The 13,973-nt window shown below is 40.6% G+C and overlaps 1 long non-coding RNA gene across 1 annotated transcript; it reads right to left on the reverse strand.

Moving 5' to 3' along the window:
• Positions 1-6,639: 6,639 nt before the first annotated feature.
• On the reverse strand, positions 6,640-13,577 carry LOC118497424. Its single transcript, XR_004899950.1, has 3 exons — positions 12,942-13,577; positions 8,337-8,451; positions 6,640-7,555 (listed from the first exon to the last, which is right to left on the reverse strand). It is a non-coding gene; the product is annotated as an uncharacterized LOC118497424 (long non-coding RNA).
• Positions 13,578-13,973: the final 396 nt, after the last annotated feature.

The following is a 13,973-nucleotide window of genomic DNA, read 5'->3' on the forward strand; positions in this document are numbered from 1 at the left end:
CATTTAACCCTCGTAACAAGCCTGTAAGATGGATTTTATGATCATTCCCATTTGGCGGAATAGAAAACTGAGACTTAGCAAGGTTAGAGTGTCCAAAGTCACACAGCTGATAAGGCATATTTGATTTCAAAGCTAATTAACTCCAACTCTTAACCACTCTTAGCTCACACTCTTAACCACTAAGCTTGACTACCTCTGAACTGTGGCAAGACTGGCTATTTAACCTGTTTGTTGGGAGAGGGGTAATGAAAAAAAGTTACAAAACACATGAAGGAGATGGAGGAAGACCTCCTGGAGGAAGGGATGTTTGAGTGGAGACATGAAAGATGACTAGGAGTCCACCCACTGAACAAAAAGGGTAAGAAAATACAAGGCAGAAAGGAAAGTATGAACCTAAGCCAAAAGGCAAGAGAGAACAAGGAAGTGAAAAATGTTTGGAATACTGGAATCCTAGAATACTCATAATATAAGGAGATTGGAAGAGATAAGGCTAGAGGAGAAATCAGAGGTAAGGTCATTGTAAACTACATCAAGGATTTAAGATCAGTAGGATAATGAAGAAAGATTTTAAGGAAACAAGTGAGGAGGTCAGATTTGAATTTAGAAGTTTATTACCATAAACTAAGCCTAAAATGATGATGACCTATACTGAAGGAGTGACAGTAAGAAATGAGCTAAAATGGTAAATATTTAAGAGGTGGAATTGATAGAAATTGGTGAAGAACCTGGGGTGAGGAGAAGAAGATTCAAGCTATCTAGCTTGGCAGTTGGGTGAATGATGTGGTGAGACAGGAGGCAGATGGAAGAGTAGTTTAGAAGAGGGGATAGAATAGTTGTGTTTTGTTTCAGTTGTGTTTTAAGTGCCAACAGACTAAACAAGTGAAGATGTCTACTAGGCAGGTAAAGCTAAGGAAAATCCATGAATCTCATATGTAAACTTAGGAGCTCTAGCAGACACTGAGTATATGCTGGAACACTGGGGCTGTGTCAAAAATATTAAAAGAAAGAGGTTTAGTGGATATTTTTTATTGTCTTTGTTTTATCATGGGCCTGAGTTGATTTAACATTCTCTTCTGGCTTCTTGGACTTACTTGCTGAATAAGGACCTCTAAAAACCTGGGTTTTGTTACGAAGCAGATCTTACCTACTAAATTTTCCAGAGCCTTTTCATTCCAGACAGCTCTGTGTGCTACATATGAGAGAGGTGACTCAATGAGGGTGGCAACAGAGGTCACACTGTTTATTGGAGACAACATAAACCATAACAACTAACATTTAAAAAAAAGATTTTACTTATTTATTTTTAGAGAGAAGGGGCGGGAGGAAGAAAGAGAGGGGGAAAAACATCAATGAGAGAAAGGAACACTGACTGGTTGGTTGCCTCTCACACGCACCCCAACCAGGACTGAACCTGCAACCCAGGCCTGTGCCCTGACCAGGAATCCAACTGGTGACTCTTCGCTTTGTGGAACAACGCCCAGTGGAGCCACACCAGTCAGGGCAACAACTGGCTTTTTTAAGTGTTTGGAACAGGGTGATGCTTAAAGACCTTTGATGGCTGCCACAGGCACATAAGCAGTCTCACTAACTCTCTCCTTTAATTCTAATTCATCACTGCAAAAACTCAGCCATTCTCTCAAGGAAGGGGACAGCCTCGACTGGAATGTCAATAGCCCTCGCCTAAATGTAAGCTAAGTTGGCCTCTATGACTTAAAAAAGATACTAGACCTTTGAAATCACACTTAAATGACCTTCTTTCAACCATAAGCCCCTCTATATCTCCCCCTTTTTTAAGACAGTGCTGAAGTGTTTTCCTAGGTTGGCACTAAACCTCTCTATAGCTCGGTTTGACTGAGCAATAACCACTGCCATTGACCAGATATTGAGCTAAGTACAGACAACATTTTTTTTCATGTAAACCTTACAATAATTCTGTGAGAAGATACTGGGGTTTAGAGAAATCAAAGTAGCATTCCCAAGGTCGCAGCACCCACATTCATTAGCAACAATGCTTCACTGGCTTTCATTTTCTATCTATGATCTTAATCTTGATGGTGACAATTACTACAACAATACTTAACATATGTTGAGCCCCAGAAACTCAGTGAAAACACTTGACATGGATATTGGCTTTTAATTCTCCCAGCAGTTTTATGAAGTACATATTATACTATTGCCTCCATTTTTAAGATGGGGAGTCTGAAGTCTAGAAAAGTTGCCACTTGCTGTAAGTGCCAAGGTCAGGATTGGAACACAAGAGGCTGACTCCAAAATTCTCACTGTGGCCCAATTTGTTTGGGGCAACCTCTGAGGTCCCTCTGCCACTACCCAACCCCCCACTACCCCTGTTCAAAGATTCAGTGACTGATTCCTGGACTGTGGAGCTTTATCACATTTTATTTCACATAAGTTAACATCATTAAAATTATGGTTGTGAATGGTTGTGTTGAGTTATTCAGTTTAACAAATTTTTGTCTAGCCTTAGTATTGAAATGCAGAGCAAATCACAGATTGGCCCAGGGCCTAGTTGAGGCAGAGAAATGTATTTTTCAACCCTGAAGATGCAGGAAAGGTCCTGAATTTCAAGATCAGATATTTTACACCCCCCGCTATAAGATCATCTGGTACATGTAAGAAAAATAATATAAATGATGCTGTATGTCCATCTTAATTCTTTTTTTCTGCCCTACCCCCTTTATATCCAAATACCTCCCTCCCAGGCCCACAACTCAATCCTGAATTTACTGATAAAGATTCTGCAGCCTGCGTGTGGGAGGGTTGGGGCAGAATGTAAGGAAAGGAAATAAATAATGGATGATAAACGTGGCTGGTGACAGATTGTTGCAATGGCAGCAGAATCTGCAGGTGTTTAGATGCAATTCTGCAGATCTGAAGAGATCTTGACTACGGGAGAGGGAAAGAAAATCTGGCCATCCTTAGCAGCTCCATGATTATGAACCCACACTTCCCTCATCACAGGGCAACCAGAGTGGTGCCACACATCTAAACATTTGTGGTGGTCAAGAGGGTGACTTGAGGTGCATGAAAACAGCCACCTGCTCAGAAAAGCATCTCTCTCTCTCACTAGGTGTGAAATGTCCCATTCATTCACCAAAACTTGATAGTTTCCCAGTTCTAATATCATGACACGAGGGAACCATATTATACCAGTCAGGGACTCAAATTTGACTGATTGGAGTAGAAAAGGGATTGATTGAAAGGCTACGGGGGAGAAGTGATGTCAGCAAAATGATGGACTAAGAAGCTACAGGCCCTTCTTTCCGACAGAGATACCAAGGTCACAAAATACCTCTGTGAGAAATCTAAAGAGCAGTCAAGAAGTACAGCACTCAGTCACTATAAAACAAAGAAGGGCTTCCACCCTGGCTGGTGTGGCTCAGTGGACTGAGTGCTGGCAACAAAAGAGGTAAGAAAATTTGCACCATTCAGCACACCCATCCTTGTTCTTCCCTTATGCGGTACAAGTGCTGAGCAACCAGGAGGAAATCCACCACACCAGGGCTCCGCCTCAGGAAGAAAACAAAAAAAGTAGACCATGTGCCCAATATTCTAGCTTGTTTGGGGGCTACATGAGGGGCTGGTTTCTACCTTGGCTGATTTGGACTACTGAGAGGACTGACACCAGAGTTGGGCAGCAAGTAGCATGTTAGAGCTCTAGAACCATAGGTGAACACCAGGGGGAGCAAAAGATCAGAAAAGATTTGAGATGTCCTGCAATCTGCTGTTGAGTTGACTGGTGAAGGTCTTCCCCAGAGCAAAGCCAATATATGAAGACTGGAACAGACGGTTGGTTTTTCAAATGCCCAAATCCCAGCAAAAGATGACAAGGCAAACAAAGAAACATAGAAACATGGACCAAAGGTTCAAAATAAAACTCCAGACACTGACTCTAAAGAAACACAGATCTATGTGTTGTCTGACAAAGAATTTAAAGTAACTGTCATAAACATGCTCCATGAGCTAAAAGAGAAGACGAATAAACAACTAAATGAAATCAGGAAAACAATGCATGAACAAAATGAGAATATCTACAAAGAGGCATAAACCATAAAAATTAACCAAACAAACTCCAGAGCTTAAAAATACAATAACAATACTGAACTTTATTATGGGAATTCAACATAATACTTCATGAGGCAGGAAGGAAAGTAATGATCTTAAAGAAAAGTCATTTGAAGCCATTGAGACACTGGAGTAAAAGGAAAAATGAAGAAAAGCAAAGAGAATATAATATACTTACGGGCTACTATCAAGGGGGCCAACATACATATTAGGGAATCACAGACAAAAGGAAAGAGAAAGAGATTGAGAGCTTACTTGAAATAATGGCCCAGACTTCTAAAATTGAGGAAAGAACTGGACACCCAGGTTAAAAAAAAAAAAATTGCAGCTAGGATAAATCCAAAGAAAATCTCACTGAGACACATTACAATTAAACTGTCTAAAGTCAAAGATAAAGAATCTTGAAAGTAGGTCCTGGCTGGCATAGCTCAGAGGATTGAGCGCGGGCTGCGAACCAAAGTGTCACAGGTTCAATTCCCAGTCAGGGTACATGCCTGGATTGCAGGCCATGACCCCCAGCAACTGCACATTGATGCTTCTCTCTCCCTCTTTCTCCTTCCCTTCCCTCTCTAAAAATAAATAAATAAAATCTTTAAAAAAAGAATCTTGAAAGTAGCAACAGAAAAGTAATTTCTAATATGCAAGGAAGCTTCCATAATATTATCAGTGGATTTCTCAGCAGATACTTTGCAGGACAGTTCAGACATGGCATGATATACTAAAAGGGCTGAAAAAAACAGAACAAAACAAATCTGTCAACCAAGAATACTGTATTCAACAAAACTATTCTTCAAACAATTAAGGAGAAATTAAGACTTTTCCAAATAAACAAGCTGAGGAAATTTATTACCACTAGGCCTGCTCTACAAGAATTTTTTAAATGAGTCATTCAAGTCAACTGTTGATAACAACTTAACTCCAATATATTCATGTATTTACCTTTACTGGAGAATTTTATATTTTCACACATTTTCGTGTTATAAATGGACATGAACAAATATAGTAACCTGTACTGTTGTAGTTTTAGTACCTAGAATTTAAATACCAAAAACATTAAAATTAACTACAAATCTATGTTAACAGGTGTACATATATAAAAACATAATTTGTGACATTGATGGATTAGAGTGGGAAGGGTAGAGCTATAAAGGGGTTTTTATATGTGATTGAAGTTAAATTGTTATCAGGTTTAAATACAATATTACCACTTTGAGGTGTTTTATGGATTGCAATGGTAACCACAAAGAAAATATTACATGAATCATCTAATCAAATTTCTAAAAATCAAAAGTGGAATAGTAGGTAGCAGGGGCTGGGAGCACAGGGTGGTAAGCTGTATAATGGGTATTGAGTTTCAGATTTGCAAGATGAGCTAGTTCTAGAGATCTGTTTCAATGACAATGTGAATATACTTAACATAACTAAACAATACACTTAAACACAATTTAAGAAAAGGCTGTGGGGGTGAGGTGAGATCCCATATTTAATGTGGACAGAGTGAGTTTAGCAAGATGAAGAGAATTTGGAAGGTGGATGGTGCTGACGGTTGCATGCTAATGTGCACATACTTCGCACCACCAAAATGTACACCTAAAAATGGTTAAGATGGTAAACTTTATCTTATGTATATTTTACCATAATTGAAAAGACACATTGAACCCAAAATAAGTGTGACCATGTCAATGAATTCACTTCAGTCTAAATAATGTTTCACTCTCCCTGGCATAGCACCTTCAGAATCCACTGCATAAATATTCCCAGAGATTTGCCAACATAAAAACACAAAATACTACCTCAAAAAATGTCATGGGATAGTTCACAGAATCACCAGGGCTAGACTCAGGGCTACACAGGCAAGAACAGTGCCCTAAATCATGCCATTAAATAAATTCGCACTGCGAGTAGCACGCTGCCTCTCCCAGGCACTGGGCACTGCAGCCTGCACCACCATCACCAGGTTCTGTCACTGGCAACACTTGTCAAAGCAGCTGACTATGTCCTGCAGAAGACCAAGAACTGATGGACCATGAGGTAGCAACCGCTAGAATAATCTCATGGAAATTTCCTACTAATGGAGTCACTCCAAAGCAATGTTTCAGAAGCCGATAATATTTTAACATCTTAAAAATGCATTGGTGATACTTTTAAATTTTAAAATTGGGAGGTTAAATTTACAGAAAAACAAAACAAAAAAAAAAACTAAGGAACTTTGAGTTCTAAATTCTATTTATTTATTTATTTACTTATCTATTTATCTATTTTTAGAGGGAGGGGAAGATAAGCAGAAAGAGAGGGAGAGAAACATCAATGTGTGGCTGCCTCTTGCATGCCCCCCAACTGGGGACCTGGTCCTGCAACCCAGGCATGTGCCCTGACTGGGAATCCAACCAGTGACCCTTTGGTTCACAGGGCAGCACTCAACCCACTGAGCCACACCAGCCAGGGCTTAAATTCCTTTCAATGTCCTAAATTTCATCTGACCTTTCTAATAAAAATACAGGTTTTCATATATATTGTGATCCATGGTCAGCTTATTTCATTTTATTTTTCTTTTGATGTTACATAAATGTCCTCTGATTCTCCAGCAGGTTATTAAGTACAATAAAAACATAATACCTACTTCTCTCTTGAGGTAGCCAGTCTCCAAAATGTCCCCCCAGTAATCCCCACCTCCTGGGGGGATTTATACCCTGTGTCGCGGCCTACCGCCTTGGACCAGGGTCAGTCTGTGTGACCAATAAATATGGCAGAAGTGATGGTATGCCACGTTCAAGATGAGGTTTTAAACAACGATGAACCTCTTAGCTCTCTTGCTCTGGCAGAAGTCAGGTACCGTGTCATGAGGACACTCAAGAAGCCTTTGGAGAGGCCTTTGGTGAGGAATGAAGGTATCCAGCCAGCAGCCAGCAAGGAGTGAAGGCCCACCGGCACTGATGTGAGCAAGCTTGGCTCCAGCATCTCCTCCAGCAAAGATTTCAGACAACTTCAGGCCAGCCGACAGCTGGCCTGCGACTTCCTGAGAGACCTTGAGCCAGACCACCAAAAGAACACGCTGTCACAGAAACTGTGACATTGCTTAAAGCCAATAAATGATATTTTGAGCTGCTAAATTTGGGGGTAATTTGTTATGCAACTGTAGATAACTAATACATCTCTTCAGAAATTCTACAGGAGCAAAAAGGATAGGGAGAGAGGGATACAGAGAGAGAAGGGGAGGGAGGGAGAGAGAAGGCTGTTAATATATTAAATGCCTAGTGATGCAAACAAAATTATGAGAAAAGAAGCCCACACACAATCTCACATACCAATAGCAGAGTGAACCTCAGCACTTCGCCAAATAGGCTACTGCCAAGCAGGCAGAATTTGAGAGTTAAAAAGGTTCAGGTTAGCTCTAAACAGCTCACCCACTAACTGAAAATTTTCCATTAGTGATAAATTTCATTGAGTCTTTTAGCATGTGTTTAAACATCTCCTAGAAGAAATAGCATGTTAAAATGTTATTTATAATAGGGTTGTGACAGGAAAAAACTCTAACTGTAATAGTTCATCTGAAGAGACTCTTAATACCGAGACTATGTGCAAAAGTGTAGGCATGATGATAGGAACCAAAGAATACTGAAGCATCCAGAGACTAGCAAGGGAAGGAAGATATTTGGGTAAAAGGCAGAAATCATGTTAGCAGGTAGACCCAGGGAGGAGTGGGCACCCAACCATAACTATCACAAAGACAGGACATAGCCACCCTGCAAACCATGGTGCCAAAATGGGGAGGGAGTGAGAAAAATATATATTACTCCCCACCCCACCCCCATCCTCTGGTCTTCTGTTGATGCTTTCCTTGGAGCAGAGCTGACCAGCAGCAAGAGGGCAGAAAAGCCCAGTTGGTTCAGGGGTCAGTCTCCCAGGGCAAAAAGCCAGACAAAAAAGGCAGAGAATAATAGCTGGGCAGCACAGTGTTAGAATACTTCCACATTTGTAATGAATCTTAAGGATCGTCTAAGACAGTCGGTCCACCAGTTCATCTGTGTAAATCTTTATTTCATTCCTAGCAGAAGTACCAAAACCTCCAATGGTGGCAAAAAGCATAGCTTTTGGAGTCAAGCAGGCCTGCTCCCTGCTTCCACACTGTGTGACCTTGGGCAATTTACCTCACCTCTGAACACCTCAGGTTTCCTCTTTGTAATGTGAGCATCATAATAACTTCATGGGGCTGTGGTGAAATTAAATATACACGCAGAGGTAGGGAGGCTGACCTCCTCCCCACGGGGAGGCGTAGACTCTGTTCAGCATGCAACAGATGCACGGTGCAGTCTGGCTTCGCAGCTCAGTTGAGTGGTTCATGAAACATCTTCATTACTACCTAAATATCTATTCACTGAAGCCTGGTGAAATACACTGTTACATCCATGCAAATACCATGTGGCTATATTTTAAAAGGTGGCAGTTCTTTATATACAGAAATGCAATGATTCTCAAGATAGTATGTATAATTGTGGACAGACAGAAGACAGATAACCTTTGGAGTGATGCAAAGAAACAAGAAACAGTGGCTGCCATTAGGAAGGATTTGAAAGGACTGAGAGTGGGGTTAGAAGGAAAAATTATTTTTTATTGTACACTCTTTTATGGAGAACACTGTTTGAATCTTTCCTGTGTATAGCCACTGTCTTTTAAAAAAACTTCCTTGACACCAAAAGTCTTTCAAGTTTGTATCTTATATTCTTCTATTTATTCCACAATTATTACAAAACGCTTATCACTATAGTAGGTACTAGGGCTACAAAAAAGAATAAGACACAATCCTTGCTTTCAAGAAGCTGTAGTCTAGTTTTAGAGACATAAAAACAGCAGATAAGCATCATACAGCATAATAAGTGTGGCCTCCTTGATTTTCCTTATTTAAAATTCAAAGACACACACAGATATGCCCAATCCCCCTTGTAGTCTCCTTTTTCGTTACACTTACCACATTCTAAAATCCTATAGAATTTATTTATTTACAATATTTATGGTTAGTCCCCCTCCACTCTGTGAAGGTGATGATTTTTGCTTGCTTTGTTCATTGATAGCTCTCCAATGCCTGAAATAGTGGGATTTGTCAATATATGTTTGATGAATGAATAAGTGCCATGCAATATGAAAGTAGGTGAAAGAAGGTACCAGAACACAGCAGAAGGAACACCAGCCCTGTGAATGGAGGTCAGTAAAGGGTCACAGCAGAGGTGACAGTTGCTCTAAACCTTGAAGCAAATCTGGGTGACTCTGCAGAAAGAGCTAATATTCTAAGACCAAGCAAATGGGAAAGGCAGACAGAATGACGAGACACACAGGGAACCATGAGTCCAAAGGCACAGAGATTCAGGAGAGAATATAGCACATACGGGCAACTGAGCATATGGCAATAATATTGACTGCTGTTCACTGTTTCTGCTGGCTGATGAGTTCTTAAAGATTTGTTATACTGTCCTTTCTTTTGTGTCTGTTTCAATTTTTCCATAACACAAAGTTAAGAATAAATTAATAAGTAAACTATTTTTAATGAGTATAAAAGAGATTTAAAAATGAATGTTTTCTAGGCAGGGAGACACGGCTATAGTTATCAGCCACATGTGACATCAGCCAAACTGGCATGGCAGCAGGGGGAGGACAAAGAAGTAGATACCTGAGAATAATCTATGTCAGCAGCTTTTCAATTATAAATGATAACTCAAACTACCTCATATATAAAAAGAAATTCATTAATTCACATGCTAGGAAGTCTGAAGATGTAGCTGACATTAAAAACTGCTGGATCTGCCCTGGCTGGTGTGGCTCAGTGGATTGAGTGCTGACCTGTGAATCAAATGGTCTCTGGTTCGATTTCCAGTCAGGGCACATGCCTGGGTTGTGGGCCAGGCCCCCAGTAGGGGGCTTACAAGAGGCAATCACACATTCATATTTCTCTCCTCTTTCTCCCCCACCCCCCCTAAAATAAATAAATAAAATGTTAAAAAGAGAACAACTGCTGGATCTAAGAACTTAATTGATACTACCAGAGCTCTGTCTCTCCCTCATATCTTTTTTTTTTGTTCAATTTCATTTTCAGATGGGCTCTCTCCAGGTGGTAAGTAACACAGTCATTGTTAGCGCTCACCTCCAATCCTTCCAACTTAAAGAAATTTCCTCTCCCAATGTCCATATATAAATCTCATGAAAATTTCTCATTGTCTCTACTTAGGTCACGTGGCCCCCTCTGAACAAATCACTGTGGGGTAAGGGACATGAAATAATATGACTGGCCAAGATTGGGATAATGCTAGCAAGTGGGGGGTGGGGGCTCAGACACCATGATTGACAGCTCCACCAGGACCACGTGAATAGGGAAAGGAAGTATACCTAGGCGGGGAATACCAGCAGATCCAAATAACTGACATCATGGCCCTCATGGAGGGCTACAATTTATATTGGAGATGGGAAGGTTGGGGGGGGTGGTGCAGAGTAGATTGAGCAGTAGGAGAGTAGGAATAGGCAGAGAGGCCTTATTTTTCTAAATAAGGCTGGACTGAACTAGACTCTGGAATTATAGAGAAATTTGCTGTTGGGGTAGGGGTGAGGGGTCAGATGGTGGGATGAATGGAAATGTGAAGCTCACAGTAGACTTATGTGGTTAATGCTACATCTGGGCATGAAATAATTAAAAGTCTCCCACTTTTCCAAAGAAGAATAATTAAAAATTGGCCAGGGATAAAAACTGGTGATGGAAATTCTATCATTTTCTCAGGTAAATTGTGGAGATGAATGCAATTAGAAAAACATCCTCAAAATAGTTTTGTTTTGGTTGGCATGTGCCCAAATCCTGACAGCTTAGATTAATATTAAAGAGATTCAAATGTATGTCTTTCATATAGAAAGTGAACTGAAGGAACTGAACTGAAGGAACAGGAAAAACAGCACATGCCATCTGTTTAGGAGGTATGCAAGCTCCAGAGTGATTTTGGAAAGAAAGGGGGCTTCAGTCTGTTAAGACCAGTAGGCAGTGAGAGAGGCAGAGACTCAGAGAGGCAGAAACAAGGTCAAAACTCAGGGCATCTCAGAGTCTGAGATCCATAAAACCAGCAGGAGCACTATGCCTTCTGCTGTGTACCACACCAAGTTCATTCCATCAAAATAACTCCACATACATCTTCTCCAAGAATCTCCCAGCATATCTCAGCAGTAATGAGGTATTCTATTAATGGTATGATCACCCAGAGGATGGATTAATTGAGCTGTATCCTGTGCTTGCTCTTGATGAATGAAGGGTGAAGTTTTGGTGACATTGGGCCAAAGGACCACAAGTCCTAGAAACCTCCTCTGGCTCAATCATCTTTCTCCCCAGTGAGGTTCATAAGCAAACAATACAGTCAAAGCCCATTAGCAGATAAGAAATCAAAATACTCCTTTATTTTCACCTGAAAAGATGCCCAGTGTCTTAGTACAGAGTTCCCTTGTAAAAGCAAGGTTGGGGCAAGCAGTCTACAGTGAAGACCCACACGAGCCTCCCCTCTCCCCCAGGTACCGAAATCTTCATACCCTCCATCCTGTCACATTTGAACCAGAAATGGAAGCAATAAAAATATGCTTGGTGATGCATTTGAGGAAGGGAAAACAAGATGTCCAGCTCCCAAGAAGAGGCCTTGGCTTAGCATACCTATTCCCGCTGCGTGAAGTAGAAGAGAAAGCTGCCTGTAGGTTTATACCCCTGCCCTTTAAATGTGGATGGATTAATTTCCTGGAATCTGACCAATCTAAAGAACAAGTCCTCTGGGGAAAGACAATGGCCAGGAGAGAAGGGGGCAGATGGAATTTCTCTTTCATCTAAATACTTGCTCTTCAAAAGGCAGACCGTGGACCAGCAGTGTCAGCATCACCTGGTAGTATGTGAGAAATGCACAATCTTGGGCCCTACCCTACATTAATGGAATCAGGGAATTGCGTGGTAATAAGATCGGGATTCATATGCCTGTTAAAGTTTGAGGAGCACTGATTTTATGAATCCTAAATCCATGTCCAAACTGTCTGTCAGTTGGATCTTTGCTCACTTCCAAAAATAGTACTCTGCATATGGTCAATAGTTAACAACAGGATATTGGAGAATTTCTCTTTGGCACCTACTTAATCACATTTGAAGGGAGGAAACAATTTCTGAGAAACCAGTACACATTTATCAACAAGTGGCTTAGACAGAGACAGAAACATACTAAAAACAAGCAAACACAACAGTACTAGACATACACATACAGCTCTGTTGGGTGGGACAGATGGGCATAGTAAGTCTCCTCTCACTCCATCCCTCTGTCTATAATATTCCCTCCCTTCCTCACTCATGCTCTCCTTCGTCCAAGCTAGTATTAAGCTCCCACGTTGAGCTCTGTTTCACACACAGGAAAGTACCATGTGGATTACATGTCTCTTGCAGCCCTGTCTCCAAAACCAAAATCTAAGTCTGAGATACTGTACCATTAAGCCAGGATAGAGCAGGAAAATGAAAAGCAACTTGGCATGTCAGTATTTCTCATGTTTAAACAGGTGTGATTACCATGACCCAATTTGTGTCTTACTGCTGACAGTAGCCAAATCCCACGTCTGGATCTTCGTCCAATATTTATCTTTAGTAGCTCTGCCTGTCTGAGTAGCAAGTTAATGATAAAACCTCACAGCACCCAGTCCCCAGTGTCTTCTCTTTCCTCTACCTGACACAATACCTTAAAGCAAAACAGAGAAAAAAGGCTAGGGGTTGGCAAATATGAATTAATAATCTGCCATAACATGTTTATAGGATCCAATAATGACAGGATTTAATGAGTAATGATTAAACTTACCATCTGTTCAGCACTTACCATGTACTTCACAACACCTCTATGAAGTAAGTAGCATCCCCGTTTAATGAGGGAGGAAATTTGAAGTTTTCAGAAGCTGAACGACTTGCTTAGGAAGCAGCAAAGATAGAGTTCCAGCCCACACCTGTCTGAGCCCAGAGCCTCTTAACTGCTGGAGTAACGTCATGGCTCACGGCCAGAAACCACTGTGTGAACAGAAAAGTATTTTCCACCTCTGGGGCTAAAATGAAGATGAAATGAGAGCAAAGATGTTCAAGCACCTAGGAAAAAAAGGTGCTGTAATGTATAAGGTATCATTTAGTACACTAAGATTGTGTCCAAATAAAGGCCCTCAGTACTCTATAAATGCCAACTTTACAAGTGAAAAATGTACTCTCCTATAATTAAAGAGATCCTAGTTCATTCCATATAGAGTTCTCATTTATTAGTTAGAAAATATTTTTTAAAGTTTAACCCTCAATGTTGGCAAGGATGTTGTGAAACTAGTACATTGCCAGTGGAAGCACACATTAGTACGACCTTTCTGAAAAGCAAAGTGACAAAAAGTTTCAAGGCATTTTTAAAATCGACATCAGGACTTCAAGCATTTTTGCTTCTTGTAAGCAAAAATAATTAGGGCAAAAATGAAGTCTAAATATAGTTAAGATGAAAAGCAGTATGGAATTTTCTCAGAAAACTAAAAATGGATCTGCCTTTTGACCTGGCAATTCCACTGCTAGGATTATACCCTAAGAACCCTGAAACACCAATCCAAAAGAACCTATGCACCCCAATGTTCATAGCAGCACAATTTATGATAGCCAAGTGCTGCAAGCAACCTAGGTGCCCATCAGTAAAGGAATGGATCAAAAAAACTATGGTACATTTACACAATGGAATTCTACACAGTAGAGAAAAAGAAGGAGCTCCTATCCTTTGCGACAACATGGATGGAACTGGAAAGCATTATGTTAAGCAAAATAAGCCAGGTGGTGAGAGACAAATACCATATGATATCACCTTTAACAGGAACCTAATCAGCAAAACAAACAA

The sequence above is a fragment of the Phyllostomus discolor genome, chromosome 1 (assembly GCF_004126475.2).
Source record: "Phyllostomus discolor isolate MPI-MPIP mPhyDis1 chromosome 1, mPhyDis1.pri.v3, whole genome shotgun sequence".
Taxonomy (NCBI): Eukaryota; Metazoa; Chordata; class Mammalia; order Chiroptera; family Phyllostomidae; genus Phyllostomus; species Phyllostomus discolor.